The 14,072-nt window shown below is 41.4% G+C and overlaps 1 protein-coding gene across 1 annotated transcript in view; it reads left to right on the top strand.

The window, feature by feature from the left end:
- The first annotated feature begins 7,654 nt into the window (after positions 1 to 7,654).
- ADRA1A (adrenoceptor alpha 1A) overlaps positions 7,655 to 14,072 on the top strand; it is a 127,976-nt gene continuing 121,558 nt past the window's right edge. Inside the window, exon 1 of the mRNA XM_075855321.1 lies at positions 7,655 to 7,855. The gene's annotated coding sequence lies outside the window, so the exon portion shown is untranslated. The remainder of the gene's footprint in view (positions 7,856 to 14,072) is intronic.

Below are 14,072 nucleotides of genomic sequence, written 5' to 3'. Positions count from 1 at the left end.
GTCTGTGTGGCGCTATAAACAGGGGGTCTGTGTGGCGCTATCTACAGTGGGCTGTGTGTGATGCTTTCTACAGGGGTCTGTGTGGCGCTATCTACAGGGACAGTGGTGTAATGAGGGATTCTTTTATTGATGCCTATAATTGGTGTTTATAACTGTCTATTTTACTGGTGTACTTGTAATATTTTAGAATTTAAAAAAGTAACTAAAACAAATTAAAAATAAGTTTTCTTATTCTCTTATTTAGTCGCTATATTTGCGTTTACTGGGGGTATTACTTTTGGTCATCAGATTGCCCACCATTGATGAAGACTCACCCTGCTCCCTAACTGCCCTGCTCAGGAGCTGCCAAGACTTAGAGGGAACATTGGTCCTTTGGACCCCCACAGGCACCAGGGCCCCGGTGGCACTGCTACGTCTGCACCCTGTATAGTCATGCTCATCATTATACCTGTACAACAGGACACTAACCTTTACATGCTGTACTTTTTTCTACCTCCTATAAACTACTATGGAGAGAGACTTGTACAATGATTTCAGTAAAAAAAAAAATCATGCGTGGCCCTTGGTGAACAAGTTTTACTGCGGTCCCCGGTCTTCTGAAAGGTGGGGGTTCCAATTATTTTAATGGATTCAATGCTACATTTATTTCGTTTGAATTTCCCAGATTGAAACTTTTATATGAGCCTGAAACACATAAAAAAAATACACCAGAATAAGACACAAATGTTTGGAGACTGCTCTACTGTAAATTCTCTCCCATGTATACAGTGCATGGTTAACCCAGGGCATGCATGGAGAAGTTGGTATGACCCCTGCAGGAAGCACTGGGGAAGTACAGTTGTAATGAAATGTTTAACATTCATGGAGTTATTATGTGGTTTTACTCATTAATTAAACGTTTAATCTTTGCTGTATTTATTTGTATTTTGTGCAATGTTCTACCGTATGAAAAACAGAAAGATTATATATATATATATATATATATATATATATATATATATGTATATATATATATATATATATATATACACACATATATATATATATATATATATATATATATGTATATATATATATATATGTATATACATATATATATATATATATATATATATATATACAGTATATATATATATATAATTATTGGGCTGACTAGGTGAGAGATCATGGGGTGCATAACAAAAGGCATAGATGCACATGACGAGAACATAGTTATACCGCTTTATAGGTCACTAGTAAGACCTCACAGGGAATATTGTGTACAGTTGTAAGCACCAGTGCACAAGTAAGACATAGTAGACCTTGAGCAGGTTCAAAGGCGGACAGTAATAAATTGAATGGGTGGACTACAGTACCCAGAAAGATGATCAAAATTAGGATTATTTTGTTTAGAAAAAAGACAGCTGGTATAAATATATCAAAGGTCAGTTCAGAGATCTCTCTCAAGATCTAGTTATACCCAGGACTAGAGATGAGCGAACCGGGACAACCGAACCCGGTTTCGGTCCGAACATCGCGAAAAGTTCGGTTCACAGCGAATCCGAACTTCACCGGGTTCAGTCGAACACGTTTTAACCGAACCCGGGCGGGCAGAAAAAACATTACAAAAATATTATACTAATCGGCAGCCACTTGTCTCTATCAATCACTGATAGAGAAAAGAGGCTGCTGATTCAAAATAAAATAAAAAGCATTTCATACGTACCCGGTCGTTATCTTGGTGACGAGTCCCTCTTCTTCCTCCAGTCCGACCTTCTTTCCTGACGCGGCAGCCTGTGATTGGCTGCAGAGGCCGCAGCAGCCTGTGATTGGCTGCAGCGGCGGTCACGTGACGTGCGTGACCGCCACTACAGCCTGTGATTGGCTGCAGCGGCGACATGGATGAAACGTCATCGCTGGAGGCCGGACAGGAGGAATGTAAGTATGAACGTATTTTTATTTATTTTTTTATTACATTAACATTGTATTTTCCGCGCGCCGAGCATGGTACTGTCAAGGTTGCTGAAAGAGTTAGTGCAGCCCATTAACTCTTTCAGCACCCTGGACAGTACCATGCTCGGCGCACGGAAATTACAGGTTCGGTCAGAACTAGTTTGGTCCGAATCAAACTTTTTCATGAAATTCGGCGAACTAGCCGAACCGAACTTTTCATAAGTTCGCTCATCTCTACCCAGGACTGTAACTATAACAAGGGGGCATCCTCTATGTCTAGAGTAAGGAAGATTTCTACACAACCACAGAAGGGGATTCTTTACTGTTAGAGCAGTGAGACTATGGAACTCACTGCCAGAGGAATTTTTGGGGTGAATTCACTGAAGGTGTTCATGAAAGACCTGAATGTCTTTCTTGGGAACTATAATATTACAAGTTATGATTACTGGAGATTGGTCTTTTATCCAGGGATTTATTCTGATTGCCATATTGGTGTCGGGAAGGAATTTTTTTCTCGTAAGATGAGAAAAAATGGCTTTTGCCTCACGGGGGTTTTGCCTTCCTCTTGATCAACATTGCATAATAATAGGCTGAACTGGATGGACTTATGCCTTTTTTCAGCCTTACATACTATGTTACTATGATACTATGACAAGATAATGGATTGTGCTTCAAAAAACACATGGTTTTGGGACCTGTAGAATTGAATGGTGTGACCTATATATGCACTAAGAAAGCATAAGAATAGAGATGGACAAGAGGTCAGACAGGCAAATAGAGGTTTACATGCTAGATTCCATGCCTTGACATATCTCAGAAGTCAAAGAAGGACATTTTATACTTGACGCATGAAAAGCCCATTGTATTATATACTGACAGACCCCTGCTTCCCCCTCAGCAGTCTCTTACTAACACATTATAAAAAAGAACCACAAAAGAAGTGCAAACAGCCCAAAGAAGATGATAGATAGATAGATAGATAGATAGATAGATAGATAGATAGATAGATAGATAGATAGATAGATAGATAGATAGATAGATAGATAGATAGATAGATAGATAGATCGATCGATCGATCGATCGATCGATCGATCGATCGATCGATCGATAGATAGATAGATAGATTAGTGTCGCAGTGTCCTGTCGCCATTCTTTTTCTGCTGTATATTTGCAGCCACAGGTGTTCCTGCACCTGCATACACATTTTATATCATTTAGTTGGAATTTGCTGTTCAAATTGTTGTTGTGTTTATGTGATCCATATATGTGGGGTTAGTGACTGCCTCCACTTGTTGTTCTTGCACTCCTCCCATTCTGCCCTGGGTGATTTTAATTAGTTCAATGCTGGATCCTACCATCCGCAGGTATATATGTAGGCTTAGTCCCAGTTCTGGGTGTATGTGCAGCGTAGGTTCCCACCTTACAGAGGTCGCCTTGTCGTGGCAGGTGGGCAAACACTTTTTGATCAAAATGTGCACTAAGAACCTCCCTATTATAAGTAGATTTAGCTTTAGTGCATATTTATTTATATTTAGTGGTTTAGGTGGCATTAGTTTCGCAGTGTGCTGTCGCCATTTTTTGTCAGATAGATAGATATGTGGATTTATAAGTGTGTTATAACAAAGTACACCTCTCTCTCTTTCTCAATAAATGTACATATATGTATATGGAACTTGTATACCTGTACTTATAGGTAAATATATAGATTTGTATTTTTCTATTTCTTTGCAGTAACTAGGAAAAGCATTCCCTTCATGTTAAATTGTGTTTAGTGCTGTGACGTATTGCACCAATTTCAGTGTTACTGCAAAGTCATATAACCCAAAATAAAAGGCGGCAGTGCAAACAAGCAAAAGCAAACATCTTTTTTTTTGGGTGAAACTATTTGCTTTTTATATGCTTTTCTGTTTTTATTTCCTTATATGTATGTGGGATTGTCTGTACATAAGTCATAAAGCCCGCCACAGTTATATTGGTGCAGTCCATGTGGAGTAAGATTTTTACTATAGAGTCATATATATACACACAGTTGTATGAAGCTGCATCAATAAAAATGTATTGGTACATAGCCAAATCCTAATGAAAAACGTTTGCATTGAACCATGTGAATCTGCAGATAATCGAAAATATGCATAAAAAAGCAGTATCTGGGGCTACTTTATGGTGAGCATCTTAGAGAAAGAACTGCTAATACCATGCTAGTATGTAAGGTAGTAAGTAAATAAGTACGTATGTAGAAATATAAATGTGTCTGGAGGTTCTCAGAACTGGAGAAGAAATGACCTTAGGAGGAAAATCACTTTATGGACTTCTGTTAGCAATCCTATTGAAGAACGCTGCAGTCTCTCTCCAGCCTGAAACGACTGATAACAGGGACCAAAGATTGCTTCAGAGTACACAGCAAATGTAGGGTAGCTAGACTTAGGTTTCAAAACTATTTTAATAGATATATAAACGATATACTTAAAGGATTTCTCCTAAAAAAATAAATAAATAAAAATGGCTGATGCAGCAAAGATTTAGACACACAGTCTATTTTAAAGTGGTACTCCCAGCTGAAACATTTGTATGATAGATGCAGGTCCCACCTCTGGGACCCGCACCCATCTCCAAAATGGGAGTCACCTGACCCCGCCCCAGTGAGGTGGTCGCTGGCCGCCACGTCCAGATGAAGAGGTGGCCACATTTTGTTCAATGGCTGTTCCAGAAAAACAGCTAAGCAAGCGTGCTCGGCTGTTTCTGTATCTCCAATTGAAGTGAATGCAGAGATCTGCACGAGGTTGACCCCAGTTCTGGAGATACGTGCAAACCCCAGATCTGCAACCCGCATCTATCAGACATTTATGGCATATCCACTGACTATGCCAATAATAGTTAAGTTGCGAATACCACTTTAAGGGTATGTTCACAAAAAACAATGTTAACAAAAAACATTTGAAAATACAGAGCTGTTTTCAAGGGAAAACAGCTCCTGATTTTCAGCTGCTTTTTAATCAAAGTAGCGTTTTTAGCGGCCGTTTTTGGAGCTGTTTTTCTATAGAGTCAATGAAAACGGCTCCAACAACGGCTCAAGAAGTGACATGCACTTCTTTTTACTGGCTGTATTTTTATGTGCCGTATTTTGAAAATAAGGCGTAAAAAAAATGCCCCGTCGGAAACAGAACGCCATATTTCCCATTGAAATCAATGGGCAAATGTTTGTAGGCGTTCTGCTTCCGATTTTTCAGCCATTTTTTTGGGATGTTTACGGCCCGAAAAACGGCTAAAAATAGCCCGTGTGAACATACCCTTGTATAGACTGTATGTCTGAGGGTTTTTTGCATCAGACATAGTGTTAGGGCACGTTCAGACGTGGCGGAATTGCTGTTGAATTCCGATGCGGACAGTCCGCAGTGGAATTCTGCAGCAGCCGTTTTTTACATTTGTTTCTATATATTTTTAGGTAAGTTAGTTCAGAAGTTGCAGAAAATAACTGTGCGGAAATCAGGCTGCGGTGCAGAATATCCCCTCCGCAGCATGCTCATGACGTTGCGGAGAAGAAGCGGAATTTCACTGCGTATTTCAGCCTTTGCAATGCAAAAACTGAAATTTGTGGCAAGTCCGCTGTGATATCTGCAACGTCTGAATTACCTGTCAAATATGCAAATGTTGGTGCAGATTCGTTGCGTAATTGCCCCAAATCTGCATTATTTGCAGGGGAAAAATTCTGCCACGTCTGAACGTGCCATTATAGTTTGCATTGCTCAATATGGACAGGACACTTAAAGGTTATGTAAACTTTCGAAAGCGATTTTTTTATTTTTTTATTTAAATAGAAAAGATCAGTGTGTTTTTTTGCAACTTTATAATTAGTTTGGATTAAAAATTATTTTTACTTTTTGAGATACAGCTGCTTTGTATTCTGCATACAGAGCAGTTGTGTCGTTCGCTAAGACCTGAATCCGACAGGTCCATGGGACTGACAGGTCTAACCACGTCAGCGGGCCACGCAGGATCCACCTGTAATCTATCACATCTAAGTTATGAACTTAGATATGATTGATAATAGGTGGGTCCTGCATGTCAGAGACACGCAGGACCCCCTGACACTGAACCCGTCAGTTCCGCTGACCTGACGGGTACAGGATTCAGCGTAAGATACAGCTACTCTGTATACAGGATACAGAACAGCTATCTCTCAAAAAGTAAAACAAATTTTTAATAAAAACTAATTATAAAGTTGCACAAAACACACTGAATGACCTTTTTATTAAAAACACAACAAAAAAAAAAACGCTTTCAAAGGTTTACATAGCCTTTAATTAGATCATACTTGCCAACTGTCCTGATATTCATGGGGCTGTCCCAAGATCCAAACTTGGGGTTTATACTAATTTGCATGAAAGGCTGCATTTTGTGTCATTTTAGGGCGTTCCTCTGCAGAACTTGGGGCAGGGTTTAGAATGATCTTCGATTTGGGATGTTGGTAAGGGTATGTACACACAAACTAATTACGGACGCAATTCGGGCGTTTTTGCCCTGAATTACGTCCGAAAATAGCGCCTAGATAGCGTTGACAAACATCTGCCCATTGAAAGCAATGGGCAGACGTTTGTCTGTTCACACAAGGCGTATATTTACGCACCGCTGTCAAATGACGGCGCGTAAATAGACGCCCGAGTCAAAGAAGTGACCTGTCCCTTCTTTGGCCGTAATTGGAGCCGTTATTCATTGACTCCAATGAATAGCAGCGCCAATTACGTCCGTAATGGACGCGGCGTTCAAGCGCCTGCACATGCCGTTACGGCTGAAATTACGGGGATGTTTTCAGGCGGAAACATCCCCGTAATTTCAGCCGTTATGGACGCTGTCGTGTGAACATACCCTAAGAAGGTGAAGGTGAAGGTGAATAAAGATGTACCCATTATCGTTAACAATCTGAATGATTATTTTTCTGATAGCTAATTATATTTTTGTTAGTAATTCTTGTTAGTGGTAAATACATACATGTAGGGTAATGCAAATGCATGATATTTCCCACGCTATGAAGAATTTTTCATGGGAAAAAATATTCATATTATGGGAAATATTTTTCATGAATACCCCTTTCCGGACAAGCACTCCAATCAGAACACTTGTATTGTGGGTATTTCATTAAATCTATGGCTCCAGACATATGTTGAATAAAAAATGTCCATCCGTCCCCTGCAGTTTAGTGATTAGGGACCGCGCATGTGAGATTATCTAATGCGGAAATATATATATATATATTCACACGCACACACATACATACATATATACAGAACACACACATTTCAAAATAGGATTCATATCCCAGGGCCTAAGGGGTTACTTTTACCAATGTGTAAATTATATTATGAAGGTAACCTCTTGCCAGCTGCTGTGCAACCAGAAGTCCCAGCAGATCCTCTCAAATTCACAGTCTATTCCAGACATTCATTCAGATAATAAGTAAATTCCAGTCACCCAGCAGTGGAAATGCTGGGAATTATAGTGTCAGAGTGAGTCTGTACATGGAATCAGCTACAAAATCAGCATCAGCCCTGAATGTATAGAGTCTTACAGTTCTACAAAAGCCACTGGTTGTCTAAGCTTATTTTAAATGTTCTTGCTTTCATTTAAAGGGATCCTACACCCCTGAAGCCGCATGCAGGGGCTGACCACACAGGGGAAGCTTGCAGTGCTCCTGTACTCTATTCATTACGGTAGCCGTCAAGCCGCTCTCTTCCTCTCCCTCTGCTACATGAAGAGAAGAGTAAAGTTGCATTCACATAATGCGGGTGTTAATGTGAGGATCAGGCAGGGTCCTGTCACAGACAAGTATGTGCCATGCAGTGTGTACTGCAGGAATGCTGCTCAGCAATGGATGCCTGACAGCGGACAAGTCACATCTGGGTGGTGATGGCACCAGGCTGGTGATAAGGTGAGTGATTGATCATACATATTGATTATTGGCACATTTTAGGACAATGACATTGATCCAAGATAAGTGATACCTCTCTGCACATGTAAACAGACAGTTTTTCTTGGCTTATGTGGTATTGGTCATTTCTGGAAGTGTTTCTTATTTTCTGTATTCATTTGGATATGTTCATGGTTAGGGTTATGGTCTATTCCCTTTCTAGGATAATTCTGACTACAGCAGCTGCATTACTCCTCTGTAAAGCCGGCCATAGACGTAAAACTTTGTGATTAAAATGATTAACAATTCGATATTTTTTTTAGAATCGTCAGCGGATCATTCCCAAAAACTCATTATCCCATATCCAAAATGATTAATGATACAATTATCATCAACTATCCACAAGCGGTATATACCATGTGCCTCTCAGTGGTTTATCGTTCGTGACTCGTCACATTGCCAAAAACATGACAGCCAGGTGACATAACAATATATAAGCAGAATCAGTTTTAAAATGTATCTAAAAATTTCAAATCCATTTCAACTGATTGCATGCAAACAACTTGTAATGTAAATTTCCGGTCATATTGTGTTAACAGAACATTTTGTCAATGACCATCACAGCTGTGGATCCCAAGGATTCAATGACAGGACATAACATAGGGAGCATTTGCTCAATCTCTGGCAGGAAAGAGTTAATGTGATACAGTCCATATCTAGGACTATGACATGTAGTGTTCTGGGCTAATATGGGGTTAATATTAATAATAAGGAGTACACCTTGATAGAAACGTACTGGACGTACGCGGCTGCAGTGCTAAGAACGGACACTAAATTACTGGAAATAATTACAGAACATTGACCTCTGCATTTACCATATTACCAGCAAATAAATTGGATTATATTGGATTGAATCATTTTTCTTTTTACTATTCCCCAAACATATTCCCTTTTGATATACGTTTTTAACAAGGATCATTTTATAAGATGAAGTGTGTATTCACGCCTAGTGCTGGGAGTACAACTGATATAACTGATCTATATAGTCAATAATTAGTTTATTACATGATAGTACCCTGGCTCGCCTCGGCATGCACCAGGTGCCTAGCTATAGGTGGTGTCTGAGGGGTTGACAGGTCCCTCTCCAACATAAGAAGACACTAGTGTTATAAATGGCACATGATAGGTTGGGGACAGTTACACATGGTGCCCAGGAGCTTCAGGTTACACCTCTGGCATGCACTAATGCTGGTCACATATATTTCATAAAACTTGACCCGGATATTGAAAGATCATCGGATACTTTTCGTGCTCAAGGAATCTTAAGAGAGTGTTGCTTCCGACTAATGTTCGCTCAAAAAATCAATTTTGCATTGCAGGAAGTGGGTGTTGATATAGAATTTATTCTAAGCCATTGCATAGGGAAATCTGATGTTGTAATGTTGGGTGCTTTTCATGTCTCTATGGGAAAATATTGAGTCTTCGTCAAGAAAAATCAGATCATGTATAGTCCGCTTCGAGCCTTATGAATGAAAAATATGGATTTGGCAGAACTCTGCCGTTAGTACTACATCAAATCACATTTAATTGAATAAAAGGCTTCAGTGAATAATCAATTAGTTTAGTTGTAGGTAAAAAAATATTGTCTTGTGTACTGATGTAGCAGAGCTGAATTTGTCATTGAACTCTCTTTCTTGCACTGTGGCAACTCACTCAAGTCTGGAGGTTTACCTGTAGTCCTATGGATAACCATAGATAACTAACAGCGATTTCAGGAGAAGTTGTGCTAAATGTAAAACTCAGCACTGCTATATCTCTAAGCATCACCACCATATTGATTTGTGTTTTTTTTTTTTTGGCTCAATAAACAATATTATATATATCATAGGTCAAATATTAAAATTATACATAAATAACGTCCTGCCGGGTTTATTGCGGCTATAAGGAGAAAATATTGACAACATTTTTCATACCCAGCCTATAGTTTTAGTCTTAAAGAATAAAATTCAATTTAGAAAAGCACAAACCTCCCATAGCCATTGTAAGATCATGCACACAAGGAGTCTGTATGGTTTATACCAGGGGTCTCAAACTCGGCCGGGTAAGTGGGCCGCATATAGAAAAAATGGGAAGTTGACGGGCCGCATTACTTTCAAATTTGATACAATACAAAATTATTGTTAATCAATTAGTTATTTGAACTACTAGAACACTATATTACTAGAATAATAATACTACATTACTATAATAATAGCGCTAGGTTTAAAATTTGAGATATTTCTCCACGTGCTTATTTCAACAATCCAGCTTTCCAGTTTGTGTCGCTAAATGCAGTCCGGCGGCTCAGTTAGCACACATGTCAAGATTGGGCAGCCCCTTTTTAGATAGTGCCGCAGTGCCCTCTGTGGATGCTGCCGCAGTGCCCTCTGTGGATGCTGCCGCAGTGCCCTCTGTGGATAATGCAACACACCCCTAGATAAGGCCACAGTGCCCTCTGTAGATAAGGCCACAGTGCCCTCTGTAGATAAGGCCACAGTGCCCTCTGTAGATAAGGCCACAGTGCCCTCTGTAGATAAGGCCACAGTGCCCTCTGTAGATAAGGCCACAGTGCCCTCTGTAGATAAGGCCACAGTGCCCTCTGTAGATAATGCAACACACCCCTAGATAATGCCAGTGTCCTCTTCAGATACTGCCACACACCCACTTGTAGAGGCTGCTGCAGTGCCCTCTGTAGAGGCTGCCGCAGTGCCCTCTGTAGAGGCTGCCGCAGTGCCCTCTGTAGAGGCTGCCCCAGTGGCCTCTGTAGAGGCTGCCCCAGTGCCCTCTGTAGAGGCTGCCCCAGTGCCCTCTGTAGAGGCTGCCCCAGTGATGTCAGGGGCTTGCCCAGAGCTGGAGTCCCGGAGCAGAGCCGCTTCTTGCACTCTGCCTGGGATTCCAGCTCTGCTCCTGACATCACTGTCCATATATGGACAGAGATGTCAGGGGCAACCCCAGAGCTGGAGTCCCAGGCATAGCGCTAGTAGGCTTTTCCCGGGACTCCAGCTGTGCTCCTGACATCACTGGGACTCCTGCTCTGGGAAAGCCCCTGACATCATTGTCGATGTATGGACAGCGATGTCAGAGGCTTCCCCAGAGTCCCGGAGCAGAGCCGATAATAGCGCTCTGCCCGGGACTCCGCTCTGGGGAAGACCCTGACACACTGTCCATATATGGGCAGCGATGTCAGGGAATTCCACAGAGTCCCGGAGCAGAGCCGATACTAGCGCTCTGCCCGGGACTCCGGCTCTGGGGAAGCTCCAGACATCGCTGTTCATATGTGGACAGCGATGTCAGGGAATTCCACAGAGTCCCGGAGCAGAGCCGACACCAGCGCTCTGCTCGGGACTCCGGCTCTGGGGAAGCCCCAGACATCTCTGTTCATATGTGGACAGCGATGTCAGGGAATTCCACAGAGTCCCGGAGCAGAGCCGACACCAGCGCTCTGCTCAGGACTCCGGCTCTGGGGAAGCCCCAGACATCGCTGCTCATATGTGGACAGCGATGTCAGGGAATTCCACAGAGTCCAGGAGCAGAGCCGACACCAGCGCTCTGCTCCGCTCTGGGCAAGACCCTGACACACTGTCCATATATGGGCAGCGATGTCAGGGAATTCCACAGAGTCTCGGAGCAGAGCCTGTACTAGCGCTCTGCCCAGGACTCCGGCTCTGGGGAAGCCCCAGACATCGCTGTTCATATGTGGACAGCGATGTCAGGGAATTCCAGAGTCTCGGAGCAGAGCCGAAACTAGCGGCTCTGTGTCCCGCGGGCCGCAGATGACAGCCCCAGGGGCCGCATGCGGCCCGCGGGCCGCGTGCTTGAGACCCCTGGTTTATTCCAATGAGAGAATGGTAGAAAGTGGGCACTACTGTGTTACCCTTTCACTATTTTGTAATATTACAGGTGATGCAAAAATGCAGACCTAGCTGTGCTGAGTTTGTCATTAATCCCTTTCCCTTGTCACCATGATATACAGTGGTGCTTGAAAGTTTGTGAACCCTTCAGAATTTTCTATATTTCTGCATAAATTTGACCTAAAACGTCATCAGATTTTCACATAAGTCCTAAAAAAAGAGAAATAAAACCAAATCAAACAAATAAAAAATACTAGACATGGTCATTAATTCATTGAGGAAAATGATCCAATATCCCATATGTGAGTGGCAAAAGTATGTGAACCTTTGCTTTCAGTATCTGGTGTGAGCCCCTTGTGCAGCTATAACTTCATCTAAATGTCTCCGGTAATTGTGGATTAGTCCTGCACATCGGCTTGGAGGAAATTTAGCCCATTCCTCCATACAAAACAGTTTCAACTTTGCTATGTTGGTTTGTTTCCTCCCATGAACTGATCGATTCAGATCAGTTCACACAACATTCCACAATATTTCTATTGGATTAAACCATTGGCGACATGCCACATACTATTACATTGCTGTCGCCAAGGGGAAGTATGGAGTGCGCTCACGGGCTGAGCGCGCTCCATACTCGGCGGGTGTCGGCTGTTTTACACAGCCGACAACTCACTCCAGCGGGCGGAATCAAAGTTCACTTTGATTCCACCTGTGTAAGACCTTAAATGCCGTGGTCAATCGTGGCATTTAAATTGTTAGAATCAGGGGGCACGATCGGCCGTTTACAATGGTTGTTATGGCAGCCTGGGGGCCTAATAAATTCCCCCAGGTCTGCCATCTTTGTACTTCTTTGAAGCCCTGCCTTTGGCAGGGCTTCAAAGGAGACTGTCCATATCATGATATACTGCAATACATCAGTATTGCAGTATATCATGCAAGCGTTCAAGTCTCCTAGCGGGGACTAGTAAAAAACAGTTAAATAAAGGTTTTTTTATGTTTAAAACAAAACAAAAAAAAGTATTAAAAGTTTTTTAAAAAAAACTTTTCCCAGTAATGTTAAAAAAAAGTTAACATAACTGGTATCGCCGCATCCATAAAAAGTCTGAACTATCACAATATAGTGTTGTTTAACACACTCGGTAAACGGCATAAAAAAATTACAAAATACACAAATTGCTGTTTTTTGTTCGCCTTAACTCTCAAAAAAAAGTGACAAAAAGTCGCATATACCCCAAAATGGTATTAGTAAAACTACAGCTCACCCCGCAAAAATTAAGCCCTCACATCGCTAAATTGATGGAAAAATAAAAAAATGATGGCTCTTTTAGAACACGGTGACGCAAAACATTTTTTTTTTTTTAGCAAATAGTTGTTTTTTAAAACTGGTAAAACATAAAACAAAACATATAAATTTGGTATCACCATAATCGTTACAACCTGTAGAACAAGGTGCACATGTAGTTTTTACCGCCTGATGGACGCCGTAAAAACAAAACCACCCAAAATATAGCGTAATCGCTGTTTTTTCCCATTTCACCCCACAAATATTTTTTTTTCAGCTTCCCAGTACATTATGTGGTACAATAAATGGTTCCATGAAAAACTACAACTTGTTCCGCGAAAAACAAGCCCTCATACGGCTATGTCGACAAAAAAAAAAACAAGTTATGGCTTTTGGAAGGCGGGGAGGAAAAAACTAAAATGAAAAAACTGAAATTGGCCTGGAATGCAGTGTTTTTTTTTTCTCCAAACATACCGCTTCTCATTCAAAGTTAGTCCCATCCACAAAACATTCTTCCAATAGTTTTAGCAAACTGCAGACATGTAGAAATGTTCTTTTTCAAGAGCAGCGGCTTTCTCCTTGCTGTCCTTCAGTGTCCTCCTGATGGTGGACTCGTGAATATTAACATTTGCTAATGTAAGAAAGGTCTTTAGTTCCTTAGAGGTGACCTTGGGTTCCTTTGTGACCTTGCAGACTATTCTAAGCCTTGCTCTTGGCGTGATCTTTGTTGGTCGACCACTCCTAGGGAGACTTGTAGTATGTGCACACACAAAATCAAAAACATCTGAAAATACGAAGCTGTTTTCAAGGGAAAACAGCTCCTGATTTTCAGATGTTTTTATTCAAAGTTGCGCTTTTCGCTGCGTTTTCAGCGGCCGTTTTTGGAGCTGTTCTCAATAGAGTCTATGAAAAACGGCTCCAAAAACGGCTGAAGAAGTGACGTGCACTTTTTTTTCACGGCTGTTTTTTTACGCAGCCGTTTTAAAAAACGGCTCCGTAAAAAATGTCCCATCGGAACAGAACGCCATTTTCCCATTTAAATCAAAGGGCAGATGTTTGGAGGCGTTCT

This window comes from Rhinoderma darwinii, chromosome 3, assembly GCF_050947455.1.
Source record: "Rhinoderma darwinii isolate aRhiDar2 chromosome 3, aRhiDar2.hap1, whole genome shotgun sequence".
Classification (NCBI taxonomy): Eukaryota; Metazoa; Chordata; class Amphibia; order Anura; family Rhinodermatidae; genus Rhinoderma; species Rhinoderma darwinii.
This window is presented reverse-complemented; position numbering and strand designations above follow the sequence as displayed.